General features: G+C 46.9%; 1 non-coding gene across 1 annotated transcript; it reads right to left on the reverse strand.

Moving 5' to 3' along the window:
- Nucleotides 1-2,117: 2,117 nt before the first annotated feature.
- Nucleotides 2,118-2,190, reverse strand: TRNAE-CUC (transfer RNA glutamic acid (anticodon CUC)). Its single transcript has one exon. It is a non-coding gene; the product is annotated as a tRNA-Glu (tRNA).
- Nucleotides 2,191-23,877: the final 21,687 nt, after the last annotated feature.

Genomic DNA, 23,877 nt, shown 5'->3' on the forward strand with positions numbered 1-23,877 from the left:
TGTATTTCTTGGGCTTCCCTGGTGGTGCAGTGGTTAAGAATCCGTCTGCCAATGCAGGGGTCTCAGGTTCGAGCCCTGGTCCAGGAAGATCCCACATGCCACGGAGCAACTAAGCCCATGCGCCACAACTACTGAGCCTGCCCTCTAGAGCCTGTGAGCCACAACTACTGAGCCCGTGTGCCACAATTACAGAAGCCCTCACGCCTAGAGCCTGTGCTCCACAACAAGAGAAACCACCACAATGAGAAGCCCGCACCCCACAATGAAGAGTAGCCCCTGCTCGCTGCAACTAGAGAAAGCCCGCGCACACCAACTAAGACCCAACGCAGCCAAAAATAAATAAATAAAATAAATTTGTAAAAAAATAAGTAAAATAAAATGTATTTCTTCCTATGGATACAGTCAAATAAGTTTGAAAAACACTACTACAGAGTAGTTTGTGGCAAAGATTGTGGGTTGCCTACCCAATAGTCACTGTCCTTTCTCCTTGCTAAGAGAACTGTGATTTTGTTCAGGAATGGAAGCAGCCTTGCGTTATAGAAGGTTGAGCTGTGTGGAGTTAGGGGTGGGAGCTAAGCCGCTTCACAGCCCAGAGTTTTGATTGATCTAAACCAGTGGTTTTCAAAGTGTGGTCCAAGAACCCCTTCTAAGGGGTCCACAAGGCCTTCCTTTTTGCAACAACGTATCTTTGTGAGGCCAGAATTTCTTCATATATTTCAAGTAAAACAACATATCACAATGAATTGAAGGCAAAAGCAGAAATTAGAATCCAGCTTCTTCTATTAAGCCAGAAAGTAGAGATACAGAAAAATGTAAAATGATGCCACTTTTTTCACTATTTTTTTTTCTTTGAGAAAATATAGTATTTTTTTATTTAAAAAATGTTATTTACGTTAACATGTAAAGGGTAACTTTAAATGAACTAATAAACACATATATTCAAATTTTTCAGTTTTAACTTTGAATACAGCAAATATTAATTGATACAACCACACAAACAAAAGATCTTTGGGGTCATTAATAATTTTTAAGAGTTTGAGATCACTGACTTAAGCCACTCATGGTTGTTTCCTTCCCTTTGCCAGTGACTTTATCAGGACTGTGATACAATTCTAGAAAATGGGACTTGAAGTCTGCTGAGGACTTCTGAGAAAGTTTTCTTTCTAGATAATAAAAGAAGAGCTGTATGGGAGGAAACAGCCTCTCTTCTACACCACTGGGTTAATGTGCATACAATGTGATGCCTGGAGCAGTGGCAGCGGTCTTGCAACTATGAGGTTACAAGGCTGAGGACAAAGTCTACACACTGAGGATGGCAGAGTGAAGAGATGGAAGGAATGTGGGTCTGTATCCACCAGCCCAAGACCACTTATCTCTGGATTTCTTGTTTTGTGAGATAATAAATCTCTCCCCACTAGATCATAAGATCCATGAGGGCAGAGTTTTGTTTTGATTTGGGGGGTTTTGTCTGTTTTAGTCTCTGACATATCACCAGCACCTACACAGTGCCAGGAACATAGTAGGTGATAGGTAAATGTTTGTTGAATAAATGAACGACCCCTTAAACATAGTCCTTGTTGGATTTCATTGTTGTTGTTCCTTAAAGCCAAAGAATCCTAATTGATTCAAGTGTCCTACCCTACTCCAGTTTCCATCTGTGGGGATCCTTTTCGGGGATCCTTCTCAATTAGCCTTCATCAATGGACATCCCAGCCTATGCTGAGCAGGACCTAATTTATAGCCCCACAACGCCATGGGGTTATCTTTATTTTCAGCACTTGTCACACTTTTTTTTTTTTTTTTGGAACTGCCTCTTTTGTTTCTTTGTTTCTTTCACTAGAGGTGGAGGTCAGAGATTTATTAGTCTGGGTACAATCCAGGCTTCCAGGGGCTCAGACAAAATCAAGTTTATTTCTCTCTCACCTAATCCAGACTTAGGTGGTTCTAGGGTAGAAACATTGACAATTTCAACACACAACCTCTGGGCCCAAGGTTGCTGCTCTAGCTCCTGCCAACAGATCTTCATCCCAGACAGTGGTAAAGGGGAGGGCAAAGAGAGAACATATCCATTATTTAATTTATTTATTTAATTTTGGCCACAGCTTGTGGGATCTTAATTCCCTGACCAGGGATTGAACCCAGGCCCTCAGCAGTGAGAGTGCAGAGTCCTAACCACTGGACTACCAGGGAATTCCTTCTCCATATTTCAAACAGACCTGGAAGGAGCATGCATCATTTCTGCTCACATCTTACATAAGCTCACATGAACATCTCAGAACTTAATCACATAAACACTTAGATCCAAAAGAAGCTCGGAAATGTAGCCATCAACTGGACAACCATGTGCCAAATAAAACTCATGAGTTCTATTATTAAAGAAAGAAGGGAGCCTTCCCTGGTGGCGCAGCGGTTGAGAGTCCGCCTGCCGATGCAGGGGACACGGGGTCGTGCCCCGGTCCGGGAGGATCCCACATGCCGCGGAGCAGCTGGGCCCGTGAGCCATGGCCGCTGAGCCTGCGCGTCCGGAGCCTGTGCTCCGCAACGGGAGAGGCCACGACAGTGAGAGGCCTGCGTATCGCAAAAAAAAAAAAAAAAGAAAGAAGGGGAGGGGACTTTCCTGGCGGTCCAGTCGTTAGGACTCCGCGCTTCCACTGCAGAGGGCACAGGTTAGATCCCAGGCCTCGTGGGATGGCCAAAATATTTAAAAAAAAAAAAAATTTTTTTTAAATTATTTATTTGGCTGCACCGGTCCTAGATGGAGCACGAGGGATCTTTAGTTGCAGCATGTGGGATCCAGCTCCCTGACCAGGGATCGAACCTGCGCCCCCTGCACTGGGAGCACGGAGTCCCAACCACCGGACCACCAGGGAAGTCCCACAAAAAAATTTTTAAATTTAAAAGAAAAAAAGAAGGGGAAAGGGAATACTAGTGGTCAACCAGCTGTCTCTACCATGTTACTTGGTTTGATCTGTATTTGCAGAGCCTCAAACAGGGCTTGGCTATAGTAAATTTTGAGGAAATGTTTAATGAAAGAAAGAACAAAGGAAAAACAAACAGAACCCAAGATTCCTGCCCACAATAGATGTACCGTTAATCTGGAGAGACAAACGGAACCCAGATGAAGCACTGATGGATTGCAAACAACACAAAATAATACCTGGTGAGCGTTAAATCACTTAATGTTGTCTCTCTGAGGTAAGTCTGGCTCCACAAGACCCCTCAAGCTCATTTCCACAGGAGCTAACTCTCTAGACTGTGATCCACTCTAAAGGACAAAATCTCCATGGCCCACCCTTCACCTGTGTCCACTTTCTAATGGACAGAAATACTAGTGACAACACTGGAGGGTAACTGGATAGTTGTAACCCTCATGAACTCACAGATCCATGAAAACTTAGCCTTGGAGGAGTCACACGTGAGAAACACAGTTCAACAGCTGAAAGTAATTAAAAAGGAATCGCATTTCCCACCCCACCCCCATCTCTCAAGAACATAAAATGAAATTCACAGCAATACTAATTAAAAGTCCCTGTCGCCCTATGCCCCTCAGCTACTCTAGTGCCTGGCTGGCCAAGCCCCTCATTCATCCCCTAGCCTATGCTCTTCTCTTCCTTCTTCCCCTCAGCCCTCTAGTTGAGAGGTTCTCAAAGTGTGGTCCGTGGACCAGCAGTATTAACATTATCTGAGAGCTTATTTGAAATGTAAATTCCTGCGCTCACCAAGACCTATTCAGTGAGAATCTCGATAGTGGGGCCCAGGTGTTCCTTATGCACACTACACTTTAAGAAGCACCTTACCTGTGTCAGTAATTCTCAACGTTGGCTGCACATCTTGGAAGTTTAGAAAAATCTGGATGTCCGGTCCACACCGCAGGCCAATTAAGTCAGACTCTGTGGTTAAGCACCAATGCTTCACTACTATGAAGCCAGGTTTGAAAACTACTGGTCTAAGTCTTAGTCCTTCATCCTTCTTCCCTTGTCTCAGGACTCCTTCCCAGAACCATAAATGAATCAAACTCAAATTGGCTAAAGAAAAAAAAAAAAAGAAAAAGAAAAAAAAGTGGGGGACGGGGCATTCATGACTTGTAGAACTAAAATAAAATGTCCAAAGTAGTCCTATCTTCCATCACTGGCGGATCCGGGTACTCAAAGACGCCAACAGGATCTTTTACCCCCTTAGGCTCTCAGCTTCCCTCTGTCTGGGCTTCACTCTCAACGCGGCGGCTAAACACACCCGCTCTCAGTTCCAAGAAAGGAGTTTCTACGATAGTTTCAGCGTCTAGGGGAGGAAGTGAATCCTCTGATTGGTCCAGCTTGGGTCAGGTGTCCAGCCCTGAACCAATCACAGTGGCCAGATGACTAACGTCCTCTGATTGGCTAGGCCTGTGGCACAGGTTCACACCGGGACTAGAGGGTCGCAGGTGTGCACATAGAAGAACCGGATGCAATGACAAGGAGGGTGGGATCATCCTCTAACGGGAATGCTCAGCAGGTGAAAATACAGACATCTCCATAGCTCCCTGTCTGTCTTCTGGTTTGTTGTCCACATGACAAAAGTCCAGGGAAACTATGCGGCAAAGACAAATCTGCTCTCAGGGCCTCAGTTGTTGGGAAGCCAATGACTGAATGCTCTTTTCTTTGGGGGCGAGGGTGCTGTAAGAGATTATATTAATTATTTAATCACATAAATTACTGTGGAAAATTCTGGATATATGTTGGGGTGATTCTGAATAATACATATTTGAATCATAATGCATACATATTCTAATACCAGATAAGTGGAAAATTATACACCAGAAATAATATTCATGCAAATATACATCTTTACGTTCCGCACGAAGAAGGCATCATGGACTGATTGATAATGCTCAAGCCAAAGTAACAGTAATTTTAATTTTGTATTAAGTTCTGCTTAATTGATTATAATGCATTAAAAGTAAGTTTTGATTTCACTTTTTTTTTGTTTAGTTTTTGTTTTGTTTTTTTGGCTACGTTGGGTCTTCATTGCTGCACGCCAGCTTTCTCTAGTTGCAGCGAGCGGGGGCTACTCTTCATTGCTGTGCACGGGCTTCTCATTGTGGTGCGTGGGCTTTCTCTAGTTGCAGTGGCTTCTCTTGTTGCGGGGCACGGGCTCTAGGCTCACGGAGCTTCAGTAGTTGTGGCTCGTGAGCTCTAGAGCATAGGCTCAGTAGTCGTGGCGCAGGAGTTTAATTGCTCTGCGGCATGTGGAATCTTCCTGGACCAGGGCTGGACACCCAGCCGTGTCCCCTGCATTGGGAGGAGGATTCTTAACCACTGCGCCACCAGGGAAGCACTGATTTCACTTTTTTATGTGTGTATATACACATGTATATACTTTTACATAAAATCATAGAGGTGACCATATTGTATATATGGAGGTGTTTCCCGTTTCTAATGAAATTTCTTCCTTTTCTCCGGTTGACTTCTCTCTCCCCTTTTCTCCTTTTCCTCTCCACTCCTCACCTCTAGTTGATATAGTCCTATCTTTTCTTCATGCTTATGTAATTTTTTTGCAAATACATATACACATATGTATTTGCATACATATACAAGTACATATATATATACTCACACATGTATACTGGATACACAGGAGTTTATATAAATAGGATCATATTGTCCTCATTTTTCTGCACCCTGATTTTCTCATTTAACAGTATCACATGGAAAGCCCTCCAGGTGAGATAGCAGAGAGCCTTTTAATGGTTGTGTAGTATTCTGTGGTGTGGCTATACCATAATGTATTCACCACTCCCTTTGGATGGGTATTTACTTTGTTTGCCATTTTTGCCACTATGAACAATACTGCATAAATCTTTCATATATATCCTTACATATTGGTTCCTAAGAGTGGAACCTATCCCATAGAAGTGTCAAAATGTTAAAAGATATTGCCCAAAGGCCATTGTAACAATATACAAATGTATACGGATTTCCTCCATATGGCCACCAGCAATAAATGTTATGACTCTTTCTTTTTCTTTCTTTCCCTCTTCTGCTTCCTCTTCCTCTTTCTCTTTCTAAATCGAGGTGAAATTCACATAACACAAAATTAACCATCATTGGTATTTAGCACAATCACAATGTTGTGTAACCATCACTTCTATCTAGTTCTAAAATATTTTCATCAGGAATTCCCTGGCAGTCCAGTGGTTAGGACTCTGTGCTTTCAATGCTGAGGGCCTCGGTTCAATCCCTGGTTGGGGAACTAAGATCCCGCAAGCTGAGCAGTGTGGCCAAAAAAAAACCAGAACTCATAATAAAAAAAAAAAATTTTAATAAAACATTTTCATTACCCTAAAATTTAGGAAACTCCATACCCATTAGCACCACTCCCCATTCCTCCCTCCTTCAGCAATTGTTAATCTGCTTTCTCTCTATATAGATCTACCTATTCTGATCATTTCATATCAATGGAATCACACAATAAGTGGCCTTTTGCATGTGAATTCTTTCACTTAGCATGTTTCCAGGGTTCACCCATGTTGCAGCATGGATCAGTACTTCATTCCTTTTTGTGACTGGATAATAGTCTATTGCATGAATATAACACATTTTGTTCATCCATTCATCAGCTGGTGGATACTTGGATCGTTCCAACTTCTTTTTTGGCTTGTGTGAATAGCGCTGCTGTGAACATTCCTGTCTAAGTATTTGAAAATTTGTTTTCAGTTTCCTTGGGTATGTAGTCACCCCTCAGTATCCAAAGGGGACTGGTTCCAGGACCACCAGCACCCCCGCCACCCCCTTGGATACCAAAATCCGAAGACGTTCAAGTCACTAACAGTTAGCCCTCCATATCCAAGGATACAGATCTCACTGATAAGGAGGGTCAACTGTATATCCAGGAATGGAATTCCTTGGTCAGAAGGTAATTTTATGTTTAACTTTTTGAGGAAGTACCAAACTATTTTCCACAGTGGCTGCACCATTTTACAGTCACACAAACAGTGCACGAAGTTCTGTTTTCTCTTCTTTTTTTTTTTTTTTTTTTTTTGTGGTACGCGGGCCTCTCACTGTTGTGGCCTCTCCCGTTGCGGAGCACAGGCTCCGGACGCACAGGCTCAGCGGCCATGGCTCACGGGCCCAGCTGCTCCGCGGCATGTGGGATCTTCCCAGACCGGGGCACGAACCCGTGTCCCCTGCATCGGCAGGCAGACTCTCAACCACTGCGCCACCAGGGAAGCCCCCTGTTTTCTCTTCTTTTAAAGATTCCAGTCATTGAATTAGGACCCACCCTAACGCAGTATAACCTCATCTTTATTTAATAACATCTGCAATTATCCTATTTCCAAATTAGGTCACACTTCCACGGAGGAGGGTTAGGACTTGGACATACCTTTTTGGAAGACACAGTTCAACCACAATAGGGTGTAATATCTTTTTGTACACAGGAAACAGAAGCAGCTATTGAGAACCATAACTAATTCAAGATAACTCTGATAACAAAGTGTCTTTTCCTTAAACTGTAGGAATTTCAGCTATTTGTGCAAAGGCAAGGCCACCAAGCGTTGAGTGGCAGCCAAATGGATTAGGCAGAACACTGGTGTGGATAAATTGGCTTATTTTAGTTAATGAATACCGCATTTTAATAACCCTTAATAACTCATGTAGTGAATTACCAGTAAGTCTCCTGGGGATGTATACACACATGAAAAATTATGGCAGTGTCCATCATTTAGGTGCAAGAACTGAAGGAAAGATGAGATTTCGATATTCCAAAACACTATGGCTTTTTTATGTTTCTTGTGGCAGATGTAGCCAATTGGCTGAGCCAGCTACTGTTCCCAACCTCTGATTCTTTTCTTCCTCCTATTTTAGAAGCTGGAAAGATCCTTTGCAGCTGTGGTTGCCAGCTATGCTGTTGTATTTCCAGGAATATGTTTGCTTTCCTGATAAAAGAGACAGACGAAACTGGCTCCAGCCCTTCCCTTCCTTCTTCCTGCCTTGAACACTGACGTGATGCCTGGAGCTACAACAGCCATCTTGTTGCAGCATGAGAGAAAGGCCAAGATGATCACAGAGTAGCTGGCTCCGTCTCACTCACCCAGCGACAGCAGCTACCTACTTCCAGAGTCCTTGTTTTGGAAGAAAATGTTTATTTATTTATTTACTTACTTACTTAGGCTGCGCCGGGTCTTAGTTGCAGCTTGCAGGATCTTTAGTTGCGGCATGCGGACTTCTTAGTTGTGGCATGCATGCGGGATCAAGTTCCCTGACCAGGGATCAAACCCAGGCCCTCTGCATTGGGAGCCCGAAGTCTTCCTCACTGGACCACCAGGGAAGTCCCCACATATTACTTTTTTATGAATAAAAAAAAATTCAAAGACAAAAATATTCAAATTTTATTTTTAGTTCAAATCATCGTCAGATGGGTGGCACTCGGGATTTCTTAGTACCTATGTCAACACACTCTTCATAAAAGTAAGCACAAAGGACAACACCCCTGGAAAGCTGTAGAGGAGAAAGTCTTGTGCCTGCTTGTCTGGTCTCCATCCCTCTAGGTGGAATGTGGCTGGGCTTTAAGTTCCCTTCCTAGTTGAATGAGGATTACTTGATTGTTTAAGAGCAAAAAGAACAAAACTGAACGCAGCGCATGAGCTTACCTATGTCTTGTTTAGCTTTATAATTTGACTTTAGCAAAAGGATTTTTTTTTTAAGTCCGTTTTCTTATTTATGGGCCTTCCCAGTAGTACTACCTCATCTGAACTCTTGGAGAGCTCACGGGGGCTGTTTTTCATGTCTTATTTATTCCCACACGTGGACTCACACATTCATTCACCAAACATTTGTTCTCTGACCCACTGTGTGCTTGGCAACAGGATGGGTAGGGCAAGGGCTGTGAGTGAATCCTTTTGGCTGTGAGTAACCTGAGCCCACTTCAAATTGGCTGCAGCAGAGAAAGAATTTATTGGCTTATGTAACTGTAAGTTTCAGTGCACATCAGTTTCAGGCATGGTCGGTTCCAGGGGCACAAGCAACAACATCAATATCTGGTCTTCATCCCTCAGCTGTGCTTTCTTCTGTGAAGGCTGCACCCCTCAAGCAGCTTCTCCCCTAAGATGGTAGCAGTGATGATTAACCAGCTTAGCCACCCCCAGGGAAGGAGAGAGCGTTTTCCCCAACAATTCCAGTGGAAGTGCTCAATTGACTCTAATTTGGCCCAGCTTGAGTCAGGTGCCTTCACTTGATTGATTGAGAGACGCAACATGCTGACTGGCCAGTGCACAGTCACATGGTCAAACCAGGAAGAGAAAGAGTAAGGTCAGTTCCATCCGAATCACATGGATTAAGATTGGAGGTAGTTCCCCAAAGGAGCACTAGGGTGCAGTGACCAGAAAAAGAAGAATGGATATGGCCATGAAAAAAACAACAGATGTCCAACTACACGTATAATAAAGATGAATAAAGAACTTCTGGGGACTGTAGAAACCCCCATGGCTGCTGGTGGGAGTAGAGACCGGGAGCAGCTGTGCTGGAGAGCAACCTGGGGGTGCTTGCCGCCTGCACACCCAAGGACCTGGCGTCTCCTCTCCCGAGTATAGCACCCACAGAGCTGCTTGTTTGCTCCAGAGGGGACATGCACAAAGATGCCCATTGTGACGACATGTGTAGAGGTGGAGGCAGGGATGAGGGTCCATCACTAGGACAGTGCGTTGGTAAAATGTGACGGATGCACAGAGTATGGAAAAGTACTCAGAAGGAACGGACTAGATGTTCACAGAGACATGAGTAGGTCTTAAAAACAAAGTGAAAAAAAAATGAACTCTGTTACACAAGACTGTGTAAACGCAAAACGTATGCCGACACCGTTAGTAATCAGGATAGAGTTTTCCTTGCAGAATGTGACTAGAAGGAAGCACACAGCTGCCCCTTTAAAGACTACATTTCCCAGCTCTCCTTGCAGCTAGGCATGGCCACCTGACAAAGTTCCAGCCAATGGGATGGGAACAAAAGTAATGTATGCAACTTCCTGAATCAAGACCTTAAAGAAGACAGCGCCTTACCTCTCCCTTCCCACTTGGGAGCTGAAATAGCCATTTTGCGCCATCAGGTGGAAACCACATATTGATGATACTGAGCAACAAGACAGAGCCACCCAAACAGCCATTGACTCCTTGCATATGGGGGATTAAGTGAAAAATAAAAATCTATATTGTTTAGTCTCCCATTCTCTTTTGGTCTTTGTGCAGCTATAGAACCTACGTACTAATACAGTGCTTAATAAGGGTTGTGAATTTCATATTATTATTGCTTTCTCCTCAATTATCATCATTATTATTATTTTATTGACCTAAAGCACTTCTTAGGTACAGCTCAGTGAATTCTCTTCGAACCCTGATAGTGGAGGCTATAATCCTTAGGGTTCTTTAGTTGCAAGTGACAGAGACCACTAAATTAAGCAAAAATAGGCTAAATTAAGCAAAAAAAAAAAAAAAAAGGAATGTATTGCTAGGCTGTGGGGGAGTTCATTGACTCAAAAGAAAGGCTGAAGAACCAGGCTTCTAGAAAACCAGGACCTGGGGCTAATCCAGGAAACCAGGTGGTAGGAACTAACGAGCGCTGGAGTAGGAGATTGTGTTTTAGGGAGCAGAGAGGCGACGTTTACACAAAAGCATCCGCTGGGGAGACCACTTTAGAATGAGCACCAGGGGAGGCCTCTCAAGGAGGTGACATTTAAGCTAAGACTTGAGGATGAGAAGGAGCTGGCCGTGCGAAGACACCGGAAGAGAGTATCTCAAGGAAAACTCCCTTGGAAGGGAATCTTTGAGAAACGCGAGGTGGGGTTAGTGTAATGGAGGCGGCAGAGGATGTATGAAATGAAATCAGAGGCCAGGGCGCCATCATGCAGGATATTAGAGGCCATAGAAAAGGGTTTTCCTTCTCTTTGTTATGGAAAACCAATGGAGAATTTTCTCTTTTTTTTGCGGTACGGGGGCCTCTCACTGTTGTGGCCTCTCCCGTCGCGGAGCACAGGCTCCGGACGCGCAGGCTCAGCGGCCATGGCTCACGCGCCCAGCCGCTCCGCGGCATGTGGGATCTTCCCAGACCGGGGCATCAACCCGTGTCCCCTGCATCGGCAGGCAGAATCTCAACCACTGCGCCACCAGGGAAGCCCCAGTGGAGAATTTTAAGTAGCTGTCTGGCATGATTTATTTCTTCAGATCCACCTGACTACTGGGTAGGAAACTGCAGTGGGCGAGGGTGAGGCAGGGAGACAGAAAGATGGGGAGTGGTGGGGAAGGGCATGCATGGGAGCTGGAGCCCACAGGTCTTGCCATTCCTGGATGTGGAGTGGGAGGGAAGAGAGAACAAAGACCAGCCCTCACTTTTGTGCTTATCAAAGCCCAATGGAAGGGGGCAGTTTTCGATGGAGCAGTCAGGCGTTCAAAATAAGACAGTTGACAATGGTTGGAGATACCAGTCTGTAGATTTGGACATGCTTAGGGGACATAAATGGGGAAGTCATCAACATCAAGATGCCAGTTACAATCTTGGCACTAAACAAAATCCTCTAGGAGGACAGGATCCAGGACCCAAAGCCTGGGGTCATCCAAGGTCAACACACACGTGAGTCCTTCTATGTGTCTCCCACCTGGACCCCTTCCTAGATGTCATTTCCAGGGACTGCACCATTTCTCTGCTCCTTATTTTAGTAAACTTTCTTGAAGACTTGTTTATAGCTCCTATCTCCCCCTTTCTCACCCCCTGCGCTCTCCTCAACCCGCCCTGATCAGGCTGAAATAAGTATTTATGTGTTGGAATTTAGTGAAAATCATTCCACTCATAACAGGGCAAGTGGTTCCTTGATATGAAAAAATATATCCCATTCTGCCATCAAGAACTTAGTCCAAGTCCTCAAACGTACATGCTTGCCCTGCCCCAGGGCCTTTGCTCTTATTACCATTCTCTCTTCCTGGAACATTCTTTCCCCAGATATCTGCCTTTCTCTCTCTCTCTCATGTTTTTGCTTAAATGTCATCTTCTCAGTGAGGTCTCCATTCCCCCTTTTAATTTTTCTCTTTGTGTTCTATTCATTCATTCACAGATCATTCTAGGGCTTCTATCCTGTGTATTTCTGTATTGCCAGAACCTAGAATAGTGCTGGCACATAGTGGGCACTCAAAAAATATCTGTTGAATGAATAAATGAATGAACAAATGGACCAGATCAGGAAGTGGACACTGGCCTTCAGGGAACACGCCAGACTTTGATAACAACCCTAGGAGATTTAGTACTGTAAATTCCTCAGCAGGAGTCTTGGAGAAGGTCAAAAGGTGAAAGTCCAGATTGTTCTCAGCTGTGCTTTCACTATCTTCACCATTTTACCCCAGCCCCCTGAGATCCCCAGGGCCCGGTCCACCGCCCTTCCTTCACATTCCTCAGTTCTGAAGTCCCCACCCCCTTTCAACACCCGGAGTTCTTTCTGTGGATGGAATGAACTGAATCATAGTTTCCATGTTAGTAATGAGGCCCAAGAATGCCGATGACTCAGAAGACCAGAGCGCCCCGTTAGGGGAGCGGAACGCTGCTCTCCAAACAGACACCAGGGGGCGCCATTCCTCCACGCAGTTCAGCGCTGGCCTCTCCGAAAGCAGCTGAATCAGGTAAGAAGCCCGGAGGGCTTTTGCCTATTGTAGCCTTGAGTGTGCCGCGCGGATTCCGTTATGAGCTCCAGCATCTAGTGGGAGAGCTTGCCTTGATGCCTGCAAAGAAGTTGATAGCACAGGGCCTCTCCTGCCTTTAATTACATAGACCAGCGTTCAAACCCAGACTTTGGCAACTTTCCAGCTGTGTGACCCTGGCCGAGTCACTTCACGTTTGGGAGCCTGGGTTACCTCTTTCATAAAATAATGATAATCATGGGACCCCATTGCTGCATGGAGGGAATGCAATACACCTTGCAGGTGCCAAGGAGTGAGCCTGAAATGGAAGATGGTGACCTGATCAGGGACTGTTTATTACCGCGGCAATGGACTCAGAGCAATGATTCTCAAAGTGTGTTCCCTGGGCCAGCACAGCTCCTGGGGACTTGCGATTCTCAGCCCCAACCAAGACGTTTTGATTATATTATGGGGTGGGTCTTTCAGTGTTTAATAAAGTCTTTAGGTGATTTTCTGATGGTACTCAAGTTGGCTCAGAGAGGTAAAGAGATTTCCCCTAAATCACAGCTGTTTGAAAAGTGGAGCTGGAATTGGAAAAAAAAATCTCTTCCTGACTGCAAAGCTTGCATGGATATGCGCACACACACACACACAACGCACGAGAGGCTGAAATTCAAAATGACCTCTTGGAGTTCTCTTTAGGGATAGCTTAAAAAGCTTTTTGTTCTCAACCCTGGCTGTACATTAGAATCAGCTGGAGCTCTTTTTTTTTTTCCTGGCTGTGCCAAGCAGCATGTGGGATCTAGTTCCCACCAGGGATCGAACCCATGCCCCCTGCATTTGAAGCACAGAGTCTTACCAACTGGACCACCAGGGAAGTCCCTGGAGCTCTTTAAAAACTGTATCAGGGCTTCCCTGGCAGCGCAGTGGTTGAGAGTCCGCCTGCCGATGCAGGGGACGCGGGTTCGTACCCCGGTCCGGGAATATCCCACATGCCGCGGAGCGGCTGGGCCCATGAGACATGGCCACTGAGCCTGTGCGTCCAGAGCCTGTGCTCCGCAACGGGAGAGGCCACAAAAAAAAAAAAAAACAAAAAACCTATATCAATGCGTGGTCCTCTCCCCAGACCAATTGATTCAGAATTTCCCAGAGCACCTGTGCTTTTACAAACTCCTCAGGTAATATTGACACCAGTGAGGACTGAAAACCCCCAACCAAGAATCCCCTAACTTGCTGTTTATAATAAAGCCCCCACTCTGGGTAGTTAGGAAAGAGCTGGAGTTAGAGGGAGGCCTGGGTTCAGAGCCTGGTTCCTCATCTGTAGAATGAGAATTGAGATGCAGGCTTCTCCTGGGTTTTATGAGGAAGAAACTAGAGAAACTCCAGATGGCTCCTGGCCTGGGCCTTGGCTATAGGGGAAGCAAACAGTTAAGCGTTTGCAGTATGCAAGGCACAGTGCAAATCCCCTTACAAACACCTTCTCACCTAATCCTCACCAAGACCCTCACTCGTAGTCTAAAACCCCCGTCACTGGGCTTGGCCACCTCCTGGTCTGTCACAGAGCCAGGTCTCTATAACCCTGGACTCCGAAAAGCACGCTGGGACTGGGGTGGGGTGAGGAGGCACCCAGAAGGCAGCATTTAAGGAGGTGCTGCCACTCAGGGTCATGCGAGTGCTGAGTGGGTGCCTGAGAACAAGCGCCTCCTTAAATGTGAGGCCCTGAGCCTCTCTGGTCTCCCCCAGGTCCCAGCCCTGCTCCAGAGGCAGCCTTCCTAAGTCACTAGGGTAGATCTCAGTCAGAATGAAGGACTGCGAGGAGGAGGGGTGGCCAGGCCAGGCCAGGAAAAGGCAGCCTTGTTAAAAAAGCCTACATTTTGTTACAGCAACAGAATTTTCTTCCCCTTGAGCAGAGAACAAATTAATATACAAAAATAGAAATGCACACCAGGAAGGTGAGTTAATGATTAATAATGATGTACTGTGGACTCCGCAGTGTAGCCACTGTTAGAAATTTAAATTTGGGGCCCTTAAGGCAAATTTTTCAAAGTCTACATTCTACTGTCCCTAGAATGAATGAACAAATGAACAAATAAAGGAACAGTTTACTAAGTACCTAGATGTGAGCTCCAGGAAGACCCTTTCCAGGGCCCGAGAGCGGGCTCTTGTCTAACCCTCGGAAATGACTTGTCCTAGGAGACACAGGTGCTGACAAAGCAAGAGAATTTATTGGGAAGGGGGCGCCCAGGGGGAGAGCAGGAAGGTCAGGGACCCCAGGAGAACTGCTCTGCCACGTGGCTCACAGTCTGGGGTTTTGCGGTAATGGGGTTAGTTTCTGGGTTGTCTCTGGCCAGTCATTCTGACTCAGGGTCCTTCCTGGTGGTGCATGCATCACTCACCCAAGATGGATTCCAGCGAGGATTCTGGGAGGTTGCTAGGACATATGGACTGGCGTCTCCTCTCTTCTTTTGACCTTTCCCGAATTCTTCCGTTGGTGGTTGCTTGTTAGTTACATGTTCCTTACCAGGACCTCCTGTCTTAAAATAACTCATGCAAATGGTTACTTTGTGCCTGACCAGGGTGGGTGGTTTCAGTCAGTTTCCCCTAACAGAGGGAGAGAACAAAGGGACCCACAGCTGATGTCTACACTCAAGAAGTGGAGAGTTTCTGGTAAGGAAAGCAGATTAACTCCGAGAACTCACGTGCAGGTTGAGTGTAGTTACAGAGACGAAGTAGTGGATCCTCATTCCAAATCCCTTTAATTTACCCAAACGCATAGATCCGCACACTTTACAAAGAAATCTGTGTTAAATAACATTTTATTTCTAGCTAGGTGTATTTTCTTAAACAGACAAGGGACAGTGGCACAGTGGTTAAGAATCCACCTGCCAGGACTTCCCTGGTGGTGCAGTGGTTAGGGGTCCGCCTGTCAGTACGGGGGACACGGGTTCAAGCCCTGGTCCGGGAAGAACCCATATGCCGCAGAGCAACTAAGCCCATGCGCCACAACTATTGAGCCTGCGCCCTAGAGCCTGTGAGCCACAACTACTGAGCCCGCTCTCCCCAGCTACTGAAGCCTGCACCCCTAGAGCCCGTGCTCCGCAACAAGAGAAGCCACCACAATGAGAAGCCCACACACCACAAGGAAGAGTAGACCCAGCTCACCGCAACTAGAGAAAGCCCGTGCGCAGCAACGAAGACCCAACGCGGCCAAAAATAAATAAATTTATTTTTTCAAAAAAATTTAAATTTTGTAGTTGAGTCTGTCCACCAACCCACTGGAGCCTGAGGATCTGAGGAAGGCAGTGATGGACACTTATCCCCCTGGTCCTTGGGTCAGCCTTGATTTAAGTGTGCCTCTTCCAGGGCAGCTCTGTTTTAGGGTGACCAAAGGGTCCCTGTTGGCCTGGGACCGAGGAGTTCTCGGGATGTGGGATTTTCAGTTTTAGAAAACTGGGACCAAAAACAAAAAAAAAAAAGAAAAAGAAAACTGGGACAATCCCAAGCAAACCAGGAGGAGGTGGTAACCTGAGTCCACTCCGTATGGTAAGTGTGATGCTAGCCATCAAAGATGCGTATTTGCATACAGTTTACCTCTGAACAACCGCTTCATCTAGAGCCCAAAGAAACAGTTATTTTGTTCTAATGGAGGAGGGAGAGCTGTCAGGTCTGGAGTCACTGAGAGGTAGTATGGACTCTCAACAATGGTGCCAGGAAGGGCTTCCCAGGGCAATTTTACAGGATATGATTTATGCTTAATATGCTGACATCAGCATCAACTTGCCCATGTGAGTTTCTTTCTCTATCAGGCAATGGATTGATTGGTGTAAAAGTTAGATTGCTCATCAAGGGACTCCAGCGTCGGCTTCTGACTGCTCAAAATAGTCACCAAAAAGCTTGTTGTTCAAGCCAAAGCACGGTGAGAGAGTCAGTAGTATCTCAGAAGGCAGAAGGCAGAAGGCAAGGGAGGAGACTTACAGGATCGTAGGGCCTTGAACTGGGTGATTTCTCTACGGGTCTCGTCAGACAGGGAACTAGTTAGAACTGGCAGAGTCTGACATGAGAGCTTTGGACGGGTGGGCACAACGAAGCAAGGGTGAGTCTCAACCTTGATAAGGAAGCTAATTTAGTGGGTTCAGCCTTATATTCCAGGAGCAAGGATTCCCTGGAATCAGTCAGCTCCCAGACCTACTCAGTACAGGAGCCGGGCGGGATGCTGGTTTCATGGGAGCCTGAAGGGCAGCTCAGCTCCACACGGCCACTCAGGACCCTCAGTTCCTTCCGTCTCGTGGCTCCGCCATCCCCGGGGTGGTCAGGGCCAGGCCATCCCCACATCCTTGGTCCACCCTGGACACAGTCAAGCAGGAGAGCACCTTAACGCTTAGAAAGGAGTCACGCGAGTTCTCTCCTTTGCTCAGGAAAGCAGCAGCTCTGCCCTGAATCGGACAGCCCTGGATTCAAACCCAGCTCAGGCACCTTCAGGCCATGTGACCTCGGGCAAATCACTTCCCTTCTGAGCCCAGTGACTGAGGTGGCCCTACATTAGTCACATGGTCACACCTAACTGTGCATGGACCACATGAGGGACCTGTGCCAGGCCAGGGACGCCCTGCAAAAGGATGTGAAAAAGATGTGCAGAAAGATAGGTACATTTCAGAAGTGACATCCTGGGAGGGGGAGATTGAATTCCACAAGTTTAATTAATTTATTTTATTTTGGGCTGCGTTGGCTCTTCATTGCAGCGTGTGGGCTTTCTCTAGTTGCGGCGACAAGCGGGGGCTACTGTATGTGCGGTGCGCGTGCTTCTCTTGTTGCGGAGCACGGGCTCTAGGCACGCGGTCTCAGTAGTTGTGGCTCGCGGGCCTAGATGCTCCGCGGCACGTGGGATCTTCCTGGACCAGGGCTCGAACCCGTGTCCCCTGCATTGGCAGGAGGACTCGGAACCACTGCGCCACCAGGGAAGCCCTGAATTCCACAAGTGATCTCCCCAATGAATCGATTCTTCCCAATGTGGTAAGCACTACGAAGGAAACAAAAAGGAGTAAAGGGAGATTCAAACTGGGACGAGGCGGCTAACTTAGCTGGGGGCGGCCAGAGCAGGCTTTTTCGGGAGAATTCTGTGGAAGTTGAGAAGCAGATGAGTCAATGCACCCTCAGGCTCAGAGGGAGGCAAAGCAGGGCATCGTTCAGAGCAGAGGAAAGAGCTGGAAGGCAGAAGCAGGGCCTCAGTTTTAGGAACTAAAACTAAAACTAAAAGTAGCCCAGCTGACATGCAGGGAAGAGAGAGAGGCCAGCAGGGCTCATAGCAGCGGCCCTAAAGTCAAGAACCAGTGGTTCATGGGCCGGAGACGCCCGTGGAGCAGCCATGTAAATTTTTGCCTGTTTCATATTTTAAAAAAATGGACCGAGCTGGGTTTTTTTTTTTTTTTTTGAGTGGTTTTCCATAAAAATCTGAATTTCCAGATTTTCTTAAAAAAACATAAGATCTGGCCATATTGGGCTCACATTTCTGAGTAGCAGCGAACAGCTGGAGCTGAGGAGGGCTGGAGGTGGAGCTTTAACTTATGAAGTTAAAACGGAGTTCCTCATTGGCCTTAAAGTGTTGGACCCCTGGGCAGGGCCTTAGAGGCTATGTCAGGAATTTTGGAAGAGATCCAAAGTGCAATGAGAAGGCAGGGTTGGTTGGTTGGTTTCTGGCCACGCCACACGGTGTGCAGGATCTTAGTTCCCTGACCAGGGACCGCGCTCCAGCCCTGGCAGTGAAAGCACCGAGTCCTAACCACTGGACTGCCGGGGAAGTCCCCGAAGCCAGGGTTTTGAGGTGAGGAGAAACCCAATCCTCAGGTCACTCTAAGCGTGGAGAAGGTAGTATGGTTGGGGGATAAGCATGGATGTGAGGGAACCGGGAAGGAAGCCGTACATGGAGGTCCAGGCATGAGATGATGGTGGCTCTGTCCAGAGTGGGGGCAGTGGATGAGGTAGAGGCTCGCGGAGTGTCCTTAACGCTCAGACCCCTTATATGGAGTTAGGCTGCTTTTGTTTTTGTTTGGCTCAAAACAGCAGAAATGTATTCTCTCACAGTTCTGGAGTCCAGAAGTCGAAAATCAGTGTCCCTGGGTCGAAATCAAGATGTCAGCAGAACTGGAGGCTCAAGGGGAGAATCCGTTCCCTGCCTCTTCCAGCTTCTGAGGGCTGCTGGCTTTCCTTGGCTTGTGGCCACATCACTCCAGTCTTTGCCTCCCTGGTGACATGGCCTCCTCCTCTCCATCTTCAAATCTCTCACTGCCTTTCTCTTAGAGGGACGGATACGTGGGGCTGCATTCAGGGTTCACCTGGATAATCCAGGATAATCTAGCATCTCAACATCCTCCATTTAATCACATCTGCAATCACGCCTTTTCCAAACAAGGTAACATTTACAGGTTCTGATATCTTTGGGGGCCATTCATCAACCTACTACACTTCCCCTCTCTGAACCTTGCTTTTCTCCTCTGTAACACTTCATACAGGGTTTTATGTATTTGGAGAATAGTGACCAGACAGAACAAGACAGCATGTTTTTCTTATCCTTACCCACCCCTCAGTCTAAACTTAACTCACAGCTCCCCTACACAACCCTTCACCTCAACACACTCACTCCCCCAGGAATGGAGCAGACACATGCATTCTTTCATTCCTTCCCGGAAATGTACCAACTCTCTACAACCTGCCAGACACATCCTAGGCGCTGCACATACAGCAGTGACCAAAACAGATAGAAATCCGTGGTGCTCATGGAGCTGGTCTTCCAGTGGTGGTGGAGCAGGTGGGGAGACAGACGGGAAACAAACAGATACCAAATAGGACAGATAGTGGTTAAGTGGTTCTTTTGCTAGGGCTGCCATGACAAAGTGCCACAGGCTGGGTGGCTTAAGCCAGATATGTATTGTCTCATAGTTCTACAGACGAGAAGTCCAAAATCAGTGTGTGGGCAAGGTTGTTTCCTTCTGAGTGCTATAAGGGAAGGGTTTTTTCCAGGACTCTCTCCCTGGTTTGTAGATGGCCATATTTTCCCTGCATCTGGTTCTCTTTTTTTTTTCGGCCGTGCCTTGCAGCATGTGGGATCTTAGTTCCCCAGCCAGGGATCGAACCCGTGCCCCCTGCAAAGGAAGTGCAGAATCTTAACTACTGGACCACCAGAGAAGTCCCAGCCCTGCATCTGTTTCTATCATCTTCCCTCTGTGTGAGTCTGTCTCTGTGTCCAAATTTCTTCTTCTTACAAGGACACCAGTCATATTAGATTATGACCCACCCTAAAGACCTCATTTTAACGTGATGACCTCTGTAAAGACCCTATCTCCTAGTAGGGTCACATTTACAGAGACTGGGGTTAGGACTCCAATATATGAATCAGGGGGTGGGGGTGACACAAATCAGCCCGTAACTGTAAGTATAGGAAGAGAAACAAAGCAGGGTGAGAGGAGAATGGAATGATGGGGTGGGCTGGGGGTGCTATTTTAAACAGAATAACCAGGGAGGTGATTCCTGGGCAACAACGTGAATGAAGGAGGGAGATGCCAAGAAGTATATGAGAAAAGAGCATTCCAAGGAGAGTGAATGGCAAGTGCAAAGGCCCTGAGGCCTGAGGATTTCAATGTGGAGAAAGAACAGTGGAGGCGCATCACGGAAGGAGTGGGGTGAGCTGCGAGGGTGGGAAGGAGAGGACACCAGAGAGATGGGGCTTGGGGGACAGATCGTGTAGAGCCTGGGGGCCTAGTTTCTTAACTCGTGCAAACTTCCTTCTCGAGCGGGCTTGTCCCCGTCTGGTCCTCTTTAGAGTTGCAAGTTCAGGGGCCCCCACTTCTACAGTATAGAAGCTTATTAGTGTTTTAGCTGGACGGCAGCCAGCTTTCAAAATATTTTGGCAAATAATTTATTGATGTGAAACTCGCTTAACATTAACCATTTAAAGTGAACAATTTGGGGACTTCCCTGGTAGTCCAGTGGGTAAGACTCCATGCTCCCAGTGCAGGGGGCCTGGGTCCAATCCCTGGTTGGAGAACTAGATCCTGCATGCATGCCGCAACTAAGAAGCCCGCATGCTCCACTGAAGATACCAAGTGCCGCGACTAAGACCCGACGCAGCTGAATAAAGAAATATTTTAAAAATTAATTGCTTTCGGGCCTCCCTGGTGGCGCAGTGATTGAGAATCCGCCTGCCGATGCAGGGGACAGGGGTTCATGCCCTGGTCTGGGAAGATCCCACATGCCGCGGAGCGGCTGTGCCTGTGAGCCATGGCTGCTGAGCCTGCGCATCCGGAGCCTGTGCTCCGCAACGGGAGAGGCCACAACAGTGTGAGGCCCGCATACCGCAAACAAACAAACAAAAAAATTAATTGCTTTCTAAAAAAAAATAAAGTGAACAATTCGGTGGCACATGGTATATTCACAATGCTGTGTACCCTCCACTTCTGTCTGGTTCTAAAGCATTTCCAGCACTTTCAAGTCATGGTACAGATTCTAACTTCACAGTGGGGTGGAGCCCCAGGCAGATTCTGATCTGAAGAGGGACCTGATCTGACTGTCACCGTGTCTGGAGTGTGGAGAATGGACTGTGGCCTGACCAGGGGCGGAAGCAGGTCCGTTGAGGCAACTGACACCCTCACCCAGGCAGGCGGGAGATGGTGATGGTGTGGATTGTGTATGGTAGGGAGCAGGGAGGGTGCCGAGGAGAAGCTGGACTCAGATTGATTGATTTTCATTGGAGGACAGTTGATTTACAATATTGTGTTAGTTTCAGGTGTACAGCAAAGTGATCCAGTTATACATATGTATTATGTGTATATATATATACTTTTTCAGATTCTTTTCCCTTGTAGGTTATCACAGAATATTGAGTATAGTTCCCTGTGCTATATGGTAGGTCCTTGTTGGTTATCTTTTTTTTTGGCTGTGCTGCGCGTCTTGCAGGATCTTAGTTCCCCAACCAGGGATCGAACCCACGGCCCCTGCAGTGGAAGCACAGAGCCCTAACCACTGGACCACCAGGGAAGTCCCCCTTGTTGGTTATCTATTTTTCAGATTTATTTTGAAGTGAAGGGCTTAGGATCTGCTGGTGGGGTGTGTGTGTGTGTGTGTGTGTGTGTGTGTGTGTGTGTGTGTGTGTGTATGTGTGTGTGTGTGTGTACATGTAAGAGAGGAGACAAGGATGATTCAGGCTTTTTTCTTTAAATTGTGGTAAATATACACAACATAGATTTACCATTTTAACCATTTTAAGTTCAGTGGCATTAAGTACATTCTCATTGTTTTTATAAAGATTATGTATTTATTTATTTATTTAATTTTTGGCTGTATCAGGTCTTAGTTGCGGCAAGTGGGCTTCTCTCTAGTTGTGGTGTGCGGGCTCCAGGGCACATGGGCTCTGTAGTTTGCGGCACGTGGGCTCTAGCTGAGGCTCTCCAGCTCAGTAGTCGTGGCGCTTGGGCTTAGTTGCCCTGTGGCATGTGGAATCTTAGTTCCCCGACCAGGGATTGAACCCGTGTGCCCTGCATTGCAAGGCGGATTCTTTACCGCTGGACCCCCAGGGAAGGCCCAAGTACATTCATATTGTTGTACAACCATCGCCACCATCCATCTCCAGAACTTTTTCATCTTCCCAGAATGAAACTCCAAACTCATTCAGTGTTCACTCCCCATCCCCCATCCCCCATCCCTCCACAACTTGGTAACTACCTTTTTACCTTCTGTCTCTGTGAAGTTGCCTGTCCAGGTCCCTCTTATAAGTGGATCACACAACATTTATCCTGTTTCTGCCTTATTTCTCTCAGTGTGATGTCTCCGAGCTTCATCCACGTGCTAGCACGCACACTCTCAGGTCCTGGGCCAGGAAGTGTTTCCATCTTCCGGAGTCTAACCTCCTCAGTGTCCCCTGCCTGGCAGGGGCCTCCTGGTACTTTCTAAGTTTCGAAGTCTGACTTGTCCTTCCCAGCTCAAGCGTGACCCACTCCAGGAAGCTCTCCTTGGATGTCTTTAAAAGCAGGCCTTGAGGGGCTTCCCTGGTGGTGCAGTGGTTGAGAGTCTGTCTGCCAATGCAGGGGACAGGGGTTCGAGCCCTGGTCTGGGAAGATCCCACATGCCACGGAGCAACTGGGCCCGTGAGCCACAACTACTGAGCCTGCGCGTCTGGAGCTTGTGCTCCGCAACAAGAGAGGCCGCAACAGTGAGAGGCCTGCGCACCGCAATGAAGAGTGGCCCCCGCTCGCCGCAAGTAGAGAAAGCCCATGCACAGAAACGAAGACCCAACACAGCCAAAAATAAATAAATACATAAAATTAAAAAAAAAAAAAAAAAAAAAAAAAGCAGGCCTTGAGGCTTCCCTGCTAGTGCATTGGTTAAGAATCCACCTGCCAATGCAGGGGACACGGGTTCGAGCCCTGGTCTGGGAAGATTCCACATGCTGCAGAGCAACTAAGCCCGTGCGCCACACCTACTGAGCCTGTGCTCTAGAGCCTGTGAGCCACAACTACTGAGCCTGCATGCCACAACTACTGAAGCCCACGTGCCTAGAGCCTGTGCTCCACAAAAGAAGCCACGACAATGAGAAGCCCGCACACCGCACAGCCGCCACTCGCTGCTACTAGAGAAAGCCCGTGCGCAGCAACGAAGACCCAACACAGCCAAAAATAAATAAATAAATAAATAAATATTTATTTATTTATTAAAAAAAAAAAAAAACCCCGCGCACCACAATGAAGAGTAGCCCCCGCTCAACGCAACTAAAGAAAGCCCACCTGCAGCAACAAAGACCCAACACAGCCAAAAATAAATAAATAAATTTATTTAAAAAAAAAAAATACCGGGACTTGGTGTCAGAAAGAACAGTGTTCACGTCCTGATTCTGCCGTTTACTTGCTGGGCACCACTGGCTGAACTTCTCTGACCCCCAGTTTCCCCATAGCTAGCTGGAGACAACAAGCGCTCCAAGCCTAGGGGATTGTCCTGACATTTACAGGAGATGACGCCGCTTTGCCTAGCGTAGAACAAATGTCACCTGTTCCTATAAGCTTGTACATCCAAACTCACCCAATTTCTTGTCCCCAAAACCTCCAGTATTCTGTGTCTGCTACTCAGTGGGTAGCAGATGTGCATCCTGGCATTCTTACTGTTCTCTAGCTTTTAATCTAATTCCCATATTAACTTTTTTTTTTTTTTTTTTTTTTGCGGTATGCGGGCCTCTCACCACTGCGGCCTTTCCCGCCGCAGAGCACAGGCTC

The sequence above is a fragment of the Orcinus orca genome, chromosome 16, assembly GCF_937001465.1.
Source record: "Orcinus orca chromosome 16, mOrcOrc1.1, whole genome shotgun sequence".
Taxonomy (NCBI): Eukaryota; Metazoa; Chordata; class Mammalia; order Artiodactyla; family Delphinidae; genus Orcinus; species Orcinus orca.